The 9,307-nt window shown below is 31.4% G+C and overlaps 1 pseudogene; it reads right to left on the reverse strand.

Moving 5' to 3' along the window:
- Nucleotides 1-241: 241 nt before the first annotated feature.
- Nucleotides 242-3,208, reverse strand: LOC143587248 (zinc finger BED domain-containing protein RICESLEEPER 2-like; annotated as a pseudogene).
- Nucleotides 3,209-9,307: the final 6,099 nt, after the last annotated feature.

The raw sequence follows: 9,307 nt of genomic DNA on the forward strand, positions 1-9,307 counted from the left end.
AACATGATTATTCAAACTTAAAAATGAAAAAACAAACTTAAAAGCCAACCATCGTTTAACTAGATAATCGTTTCAAGATAATTAACTAACAAACCCATAACATACTTCAAAAAAAGGGAATTAACCATGTTCTAGTTCAAAATAAATCATGTTAAACAGTACACAAAACACCAAAAATAATATTTTGAACTTTCCTTCCAAATCTTGCACTTCTTGAGTTCGTGCCATCATCTTTGAGCTACTAGCCACCATCTGCAACATAAACTAAAATAACAACACATGTCAAATTAGTTCATAAACAAATCACCAAACCCTCTTCTTATGATTAAATTAGGATTTACACCCACGCGCTGCGGCGGAGGTGTAAAACCTTGTATTTACATATCCACTTCACTCGAAAGCATGAAGTTACCACCACCACCACCTTCGTTCACCATCTCCTCTCCCACAGTCAGTAACTAACGTTAACCATTAAGAAAAGATAAAAAAAAGTATACGTAAAAACGTTGAACCACACACACTCATTGCATCGTGTTAACACACAAAAGTTAGACCGAAACATAAAATATAGAAAAAAATAACGAAGTCAACTTAACATCTACGCGTTACGATGGGGCTGTTAAATGCGAAAATAGACATAACATTCAACCACACGTATGTGTTGTAGCGCGTTAACTCGTTAAATTCAAACATAAACGTTAACAAAAAAAATGTAAAAGTTGTAAAGTATATGACACCAAAGTTGAAAGTGGAAAAAAATACATTGTGACTTATTTGTAAACTATGAAAAAGTGTAGGGACCAAAAGTAAAAAATGAAATATAAAAATGAATATTACATGATAAAAACTTAAATGCACAATGTACAAGAGACTAAAGTATGTTTCTCCCACTTTTATTATTATATAAATTATATGTTCAGTTTATCAAAAAAACAAGCAATTCATATCCTCTCTTTCATTAACCAACCTACTAAACCCATTTCTTTTGTATAGTTTACACTTAATTATGACAAAAAGTAATTTAATTACCTTTCATATCAAATGAATGCCTTCTTCCATTGCAGATTGCTATGCATAAGAAAAATACAAATGTTAGGAATACAATTATAAAACTAAGGATGCACCATATATATAAATATAAATACAAGCTTACTTCAAAAGTTTGAACAGTTGTCTTTGATGCGAACTTCATCCAATCACCTCCACAAACAAGAAGCTCGACCATATCCGTTGAAAGTGAGCTTCGATAATCACTCAATATACGTCCTCCAGCACTAAATGTTGATTCCGAGGCAACCGTTGTGATTGGAATGCATAAAATGTCACTAGCCATTTTACTTAAAATAGGGGAACTTGCAAGTATTTTGACTCCACCATGTTAACACATCAAATTCTATATTTTCCAAAACCGAATAACTATGCTCTTCTAAATACACCTCGAGTTCAGTTTTTTGAGCGATTTCAACCGGTCTAGACTTAAGAAAAGCATAAAAAATCATCATCTTCTCTACCACCATTTGAACCTCAAGATGATGTGCTCGTTCGGTTGTTGTTCGTAGCCTTAGCGGCTTGAAATGCATTAGAGTATTTTTCATAAATAGATTTTAACTTACTAATTACATTTTCAACCCGGTCATTAAGCTCATTTTGGGGATACAACCTCCCAAAAGTCCAAGAAACCGACATCTTTTTAAATCGTGGATCTAAAATAGAAGCAATTGACATAAGTACCCCGATCTCTCCCCAATACTTCTCAAATTTTTCAATCATTGGTACACTCATCTTATTCAAGAAAGTATCTTCTGATTTATACGCGTTAGTAATTTCTTTTTTAACTTTAAAAATCTCAACAAGAAACAAATTTGCTGTCGGATATAATGTACCTGAAAATATATTTGTAGCAGCCAAAAACACCTCAAGTAGGCCGCACACTTTTTCAGCCCGAGCCCACTCCTCATCTGTAAAGGACCACTCAAAATTTGAATCCCTCAACGCATAACCTTCAAAAGCAAGCTTGTAGTAAATAGCGGATTGAAGCATACGATGTGTTGAGTTCCACCTAGTTTTAACATCGGTACATAAAAATCGACGGGTATTGATACCATGAATATTTGCTATTTCACCAAACTTTTTTAGACGACCTGGTGATTTCCTCAAATACTTAGCACCTTCTCTAATTTTTACAGGAGAGTCATCAATTATTCCCAAACCATCTTGTACAACCAAATTAAGTATATGTGCACAACATCTTACATGGAAAAACATTCCCTCAAAATGTAACTTCCCTTTTCCTTTAAAAGTATTCCTCAAAATTGAGGCTGCCCTATCATTACTAGATGCATTGTTTAGAGTAATTGTACCAATTTTATCTTGAATGCCCCATTTAACAAGGCACTCTAAGATAGCATCTGAAATGACCTCACCACTATGGGATGGCGCAAGCTCATTGAAAGCAATTATGCGTTTTTGCATTTTCCAATTGGAGTCAATATAGTGAGCTGTCAAACACATGTACCCTCTTGTTTGATTTGATGTCCAACAATCACTAGTTAATGAGATCATATCAACACTTTTGAAAAACCTTTTCATCATTTCTCTCTCTGATTCAACCACTTTTATGCAATCTTTTGTAGTAGTTGGCAACTTACTTTTTTATAAAGAGGGTTGTTGTATTTCATAAGCTCATTAAACCAATGATACTCTACGAATGAAAAGGGTAGCCCATGGGCTACAATCATTTTTGCAACCATTTCTCTACATTTCATATGTTCAAAACCCTCACCCGTGTTATATTCAGATGCACATTTTTCAAAGTTAATCAAACCTTTTTTACCTTTTCTCCTTTTCAAATTTGTACAATTTGGCATGTGTCGCAAGAGTTGAGTAGTGGACTATGATTTTTGTGGTTTGTATGTCTTCTTACAGTGGATGCATCTGTCTTTCCGAACCTTCTTACCATTTTTGTCTCTTCAACATTGAATTCAAAATGAGCATGAACTTCAGATTTATACTTTTTTTAAGACTCTCATCATCTTCATCATCGTCTAGCATCTCATCAATCTCATCTTCGGAATGATCAGCAATATCTTGATCACTTAACTCAACATGATCACTCGGGGTGTCGGCTCCACCAACTGTGCTTTTATGTGAAGACATCCTACAAAGCATACGAGCACAAACAATATTTAAATCCAACTTGACATACAAATCAATAATCCTCCGTAGAGTAGCTAAATCTACGAATTAATATGACGAACCCTGAGCCTATAACCAAACCACGACTTATATCCTTTTTGCCCTGTTCAAATCTCACAGATGGAATATACGCACCCTGTTTCGATGCAATATCGGAGGTTAGCGCGACTAACCTAACAGTAGGGGGAAATGTCAACGTTAATAGTACTATTCGTATATTCTTGTGGCTAACTCCATTAGCTAATGGTTATAGTATGCAAGCAAGGGACTTATAGCACTACATAGTTCAACTCATGTTCGCATAAGGATTGTGTGTTTTGATTCTAATTATCGTATATAAAAGTAGATGTGTATGTTTTCCACCCCCGGATAAATAAAAAAGTAAAACAGTAAAATGGGGGTAGTGAAACTCACCTCATGAGTTCAGTGTTTAGTTTACTAGCAATTTCAATTTAGACCTGAGGTCCGCTGCCTTCACACGTCCTAAACGAGTAAGGTCAGTTAGTTTATTATTGACTCGCAAGTCGGTTTATGCTAGTCGCTTTAACCCAACTAGTAGTTTTCGTTAGCTCGTTCGTGCCGGTCGTTTCGTTTGTTGTGTCGGTTTCTTTCACCAAACGATCGTTTCACTTAAGGTGTCGGTTGCTTTCACCAACCGATCATTTTGTTTGTTATATTTGTGTCGGTTGCTTTATCCAACCGGACGTTTCGTTCATTAGGCTTGCGTCGGTTGCTTTCTCCAACCGAACGTTCCATTTAAGTTTTAGACGACCCGTTGGTGATAAATTTATGTATAAATAATTATATATCTGTATAAATATTTGGAATATAACTCTTATTGGTGTCGGTTGTATAACCGATTCGCTTGGTCGAGTAATACATAAATATAAAAAAAATTATATTTATTTCTAGGTGATATTTTGTTAGGTTATTATTAATGTTTAGTGAAATATATTTATATTTTCATTTGTAGTCACTGGACTGACTTTATACACCGTTTCAGTCCTTTAACCCATAAAAATTATTATTATAACGCTAACATGTATATATTTCTTCGAAAATATATATTTATGTAAAACTCATGGGTTTGACACAAAGTGTCGTTATTGCAAATAATATTTTATTATTTGTCGTTTTAAAACATAAAACTTAGTTTTATTCAAAAATCATACTTAAGCATTGTAACTATATAAACACAATCTAAAAAAAAATAAAATAAAATAGAATAAATCTATTTTTGTTCACTCAAAGTTATAAAACACGTCATGTCTTTAAAAGTGCGTTTATTTTTGTATTGAAATGGTGTGTACATGTTTAACATACTTTCTTATTGAAATCTTTTAAACAACATGTTTAGTCATAAAAAGTTATATCTTTAATAAATCTCATATCTAGATATATTACCTTTTAAACCAAGTGTTAACCATAAACCCACTTTATTAACCTCATTAATCCGTCTCAAACCTTCTTATGATATCATTAACACAACTAACCTTTTCTTATTGTGTAAACATATATTAACACTTACTTTTAAACCAACATTTAGTAACTCATTCAAATATCTTAACACTTTTCATGTATTTTATGTTTAGGTACATGTTTTTAACTTTCTATTTAAACATATTAATGCTTATCTAGATTGTTGGGTGTTGAGCTAGCATAAACTTAACTTTTTATAACATAAAGATTAATAAAGAGGTAGTATTAGAAGCTCACTTATTTGTAGGATTAAGGTTTAGATAGCATGTAGAGGATCCTGAGCTTGTTTCCCCAAGTAAAGTTCATTTAACTTCTTGGAAGAGAACTTCAATACCATTGATCTGGAGAAAGATTCTAGCGAGAGAAGAGGTGATGAACGATGATGGCGGTTCGCAGTGGCATCATGGACGTGTTACGTACGCATGGTGGTGTTATGGTGATTTACGGGTCCGTTACGGTGTAGCGGAGATGGAGCTAGAGAGAGAGAGAGTAAGGTACGTAATCGAGCAGTTGTTGTGAGAGTTAGGATGGTAGCAGAGTTGGGAGGTGCTGGTGTTGGGTGTCGGTGGCGGGTGGTGCGCTGCTGCCGTCGGGAGGGGGTAGGGTGGTGGAGCTGGTTGTAAGGTGAGAACAAAGGGGTGTGCACGTACATAATAGTTATGTGCTGGAGTTGTGGTGTGTGTTTCCTTTGGTCCTATGTTGGTTTATAAGATGAGAAATTTGCATGGTTTATCCTATAAACAATAAACAATGAGAAAATATGAAAAGTTGATGGTTGAGTGCAAGATTGATCTTTGAAAAATGAGATGTGTATGTTGCAGGGTTATGGCCGATGGCAGTGAGAGGAGACAAGATTGGGTTTCTTTGATAATTAGAAAATCTTGTCTGTTAGTATATTGGCAATGTGGTTGGTGGATTTTATTTTCCTTATTTTACTTAAGGGTGCATTATATAAGAATGTATTTACATATTTCATTTGAAACTACATGTGGGGTGTGTGATGCACGAAAAGTAGTATAGAGATGTCGAGTACGTTGTTTATGTATGTTGTGTCTTATTTTGTTAAGGTTCCACCATTTAATAATTATACATGGTGGTGAGATAAGGTTGAGTGTAAAAGATATCATACAATGATAAACTTTTGGAAATGAAACAAAGAAATAATTTAGAGATATTGCTAGTTGTCAGCCATGAATCCAAGTAGTAAGAAGGGTGAAAGATCTTGTTTTGACCAATCATGACACATTTGGTGAGATATCTTTTGTCCCCATGATTTTGTTATTGGATATTTAGGTGGTTAGAATTTGTCAAGTTTAATTTGTGTATGTTAGTATTAGAACTAAGAAATAATTTAGTGATGTTTACAAGAGGTTAGATGTTAACTGTTAATCTTAAATGTTCGCACATTTATGTATCGGGGATATAACGCATCGTCAGTACATGCCCGTAAATCGTCTTGTATTCGTTGTCGACATTATATAAAAATAATTATAAAATGAAATCGTATAACACATAATTTAAACCTCCATGTTTGCTTTAAATATATATTCCAGTGATAAATGCATGTGTATATATATACATAATATATCACCAACGAACGTGTTTGTCGAACTTATTCTGTAGGTTCAAGTAGTTTAAATAAATTAAATCCCTTGAATACAATGTATTGTGCATATGCAGACTTATGCTTGACGCAATATGATTAAACTTAACTAAATTTAATCTATAGGGAATTAACGTAAAGAAATTATGCTTGGTAATTGTACGGAAAAAGACTTAATTTACGAAGTGTTACAGATGAATTATCATTATGTGATATATTGATCCTCAAACTAAAAAGTTAAAATGATAATTCATTTACAAGAATATGCGAATTAATAATGATATGCATTCACTAACCTAAATAAAGTGACTAGCTAAGTCACATGTACCAATTGTTAGTGTTCCAATTAAGATTATTGTCATGTAAGGACAACCATACTTTGGATATAATTCTATGGCACGCATGAAGCATGACAGTCTATTCGGTTCTAAGAAAAAATCCTCAAAGACGGAGCAAGTGATGAAAATGGTCAAGTCGAGGTATCGTAAAAGGGTCTCTCGAAAAGACATTAGACATAATGGTTCCAGAAGAACCTAAGGTACATGAATAAAGAGATCTCAGTAAATTATATCATGTATGAATTTATGTGAAACCCATAAAAATCGACGTCGTTAAAATTTTGCGCTTGAAATAATGAAATAACAAGGATCAAGAACTAAGTTCTGCTAATAAATAAAATATGAAATATTGACGAAAATAGAAAGATGCGCATATATCGCAGAATTAAATTCTCTCATGAATCTATTATTATTGGACAAGTGGTCCACACAACTGAAAGCTGTTAAATATGTTAGATACAAATGAGCCACATGAAAGCATAATGAAAAAAAAATGAAATTATGCAAGTTAAAATATACTAAGAATAATTGATATGCATCTAATAGATATTATGATAATGAAATTATATAAATCCCTAAAGGATTTAAATTGCCAAACATATATAAAATAAGTTCTCACTACATACATTCGGATACAAATGCATTATATTTTTTTGTATACCTTGAGAATTAAATATTCCAGGAACTCCTGATGAGTTTCCTAAGGTGGTTTAGTACTTAAAAGCAAACATCTTAAGAATGTAATTTCTATGCTTCAGTAAGCATATGATGGTTATAACAAAGCATGTATAAGAATGGTACAATATAGAATAATAATGTAATAAGAGTTGACGACATCTTTGAATATGACATAGAAAATGATTTACTTATTAGATGAAATTATGTGTCAAGAGTAAAATTCTATACAAGATTGGTCAACGTGGGATGATGTTCATTATGGATTGTAAAAAGTCTTGAATAGTATATTGTATACATGATTAGTCAACATGGAATGATGTCCATAGCATATTATATATGCTTGATGCATTCATGAAAAAAATATTATATGAAATTTACAAGTTCTATATGTGGACTACAAAAGTCGAGTTAGACATGGTGTAATCAACTCGGTGATTATCTCGAGGAAAGAGATATGAATATTATGTATTTGATCCGTGTGTTGAATATTTTAATATTAAATTAACCATATCATGTTGATTATTGCATTGTATCTCATAAAGAGATGGTATACGGGTCGAGCATTTGTATAATGATATTTTATACAAACTTCATTTATAAGATGTTGAAACATTTTAATGAGATGAAGTTTATCTCATTAGAACAAATTACCTTATTCTAAATATAATTTTTGATCAAAAAGCACCATACTTTATTGCAATTGATGCAATACTAGGGTATATACCCGCATGACATGCGGGTGGAATAACTTGTCACTAAACATAATCAACTTAAACATTAATTTAAACAAACATAATATTTCCTTAACTATTAAGAATTGATAGATTTATATTGTCACATAACACATCACCATACCAACCAAAAAGTAATATATTTACGTTGTCTTAATATTAAAACTTCCAAATTACAGGAAGTTAATTTTAACATAACAAACATACTAAATTTAAACCACAAATTCAAGCAACACAATACTTCTTCAAACTTTCGGACTAAAACGTTAACCATTTACATTTAGATCTTAAAATTTAAAAGTTACAATAAGTTAATGTACATCGAACAACCAAAAAACATCAACAAAAGACATAAACATGTACTTTCATATTAAACCACCATCAACTTTTTCAAACATTCTACCAAAAGAAACTCATTTTGTTTTACCACCTGAAAATCTAATTAAACAATAGCATCCAAATTAAATATACCATAATAACATATTTAATAATGAGTAACATTTGAACATTAATAAAGTCGTTTTTATTAAATTTTCGTTTTTATTAAAACAAAATAACATACAACAACAAACAAAGTAAAATAACAACATAAAATATCTTTCTAACTTAAACCATTAATCCAAAAAGATATATCAATAAAAACCTTTTTTGGCCGTCTTTTTATACCTAACAAATTTGATACTCTTCTAAAACAAACTGTTTTGAAATATTTTCAAAATAGTTACAAAATATAAAAAAATAGGAATTAGTTAACTTTAAAAAATTATGATTTTTTTTTGATTTTTGACCAATCTTGCAATAAACTTTTAAATCACTGACATTAATATTTTGTTAAACTTGGAAAACTTGAAAACGTTTTACAATAAATGAATTTTCAAATAACTTTGGAAGGATTAAAAAATTTTATGTTGACTTTGAAAATAATTAAAGGTGAAAAATATGATGCAAAATCAATGAAAACAAAATATAAACGTATAGGAAATAAATTATCAAATATTTTTAATATTCTTTGAAAACATTATAAAGACTTAGACTATCAAATTGTTTGGATGTTATAATTAGAAGATTTATATTATGTTTAAAAAACATTTTAGTTAAAATTGATAAAAATATAATACGTGTTTATTATATATTATTGAGAAATTTAGTGACAGTAATATTTTGTGAACACAAATTCAAAAAAATAAAAATAAAAATTGAACATACACAACCAAATTTAAAACGGTGAATATAAAAAGAAACTTATGTTTCGGATGTGGAATCTCGTAATCAATTGAATCTAC

This window comes from Bidens hawaiensis, unplaced genomic scaffold, assembly GCF_021521415.1.
Source record: "Bidens hawaiensis isolate Kalapana, Puna unplaced genomic scaffold, B.hawaiensis_p1.1 tig00035424_1, whole genome shotgun sequence".
In the NCBI taxonomy this organism is placed as follows: domain Eukaryota; kingdom Viridiplantae; phylum Streptophyta; class Magnoliopsida; order Asterales; family Asteraceae; genus Bidens; species Bidens hawaiensis.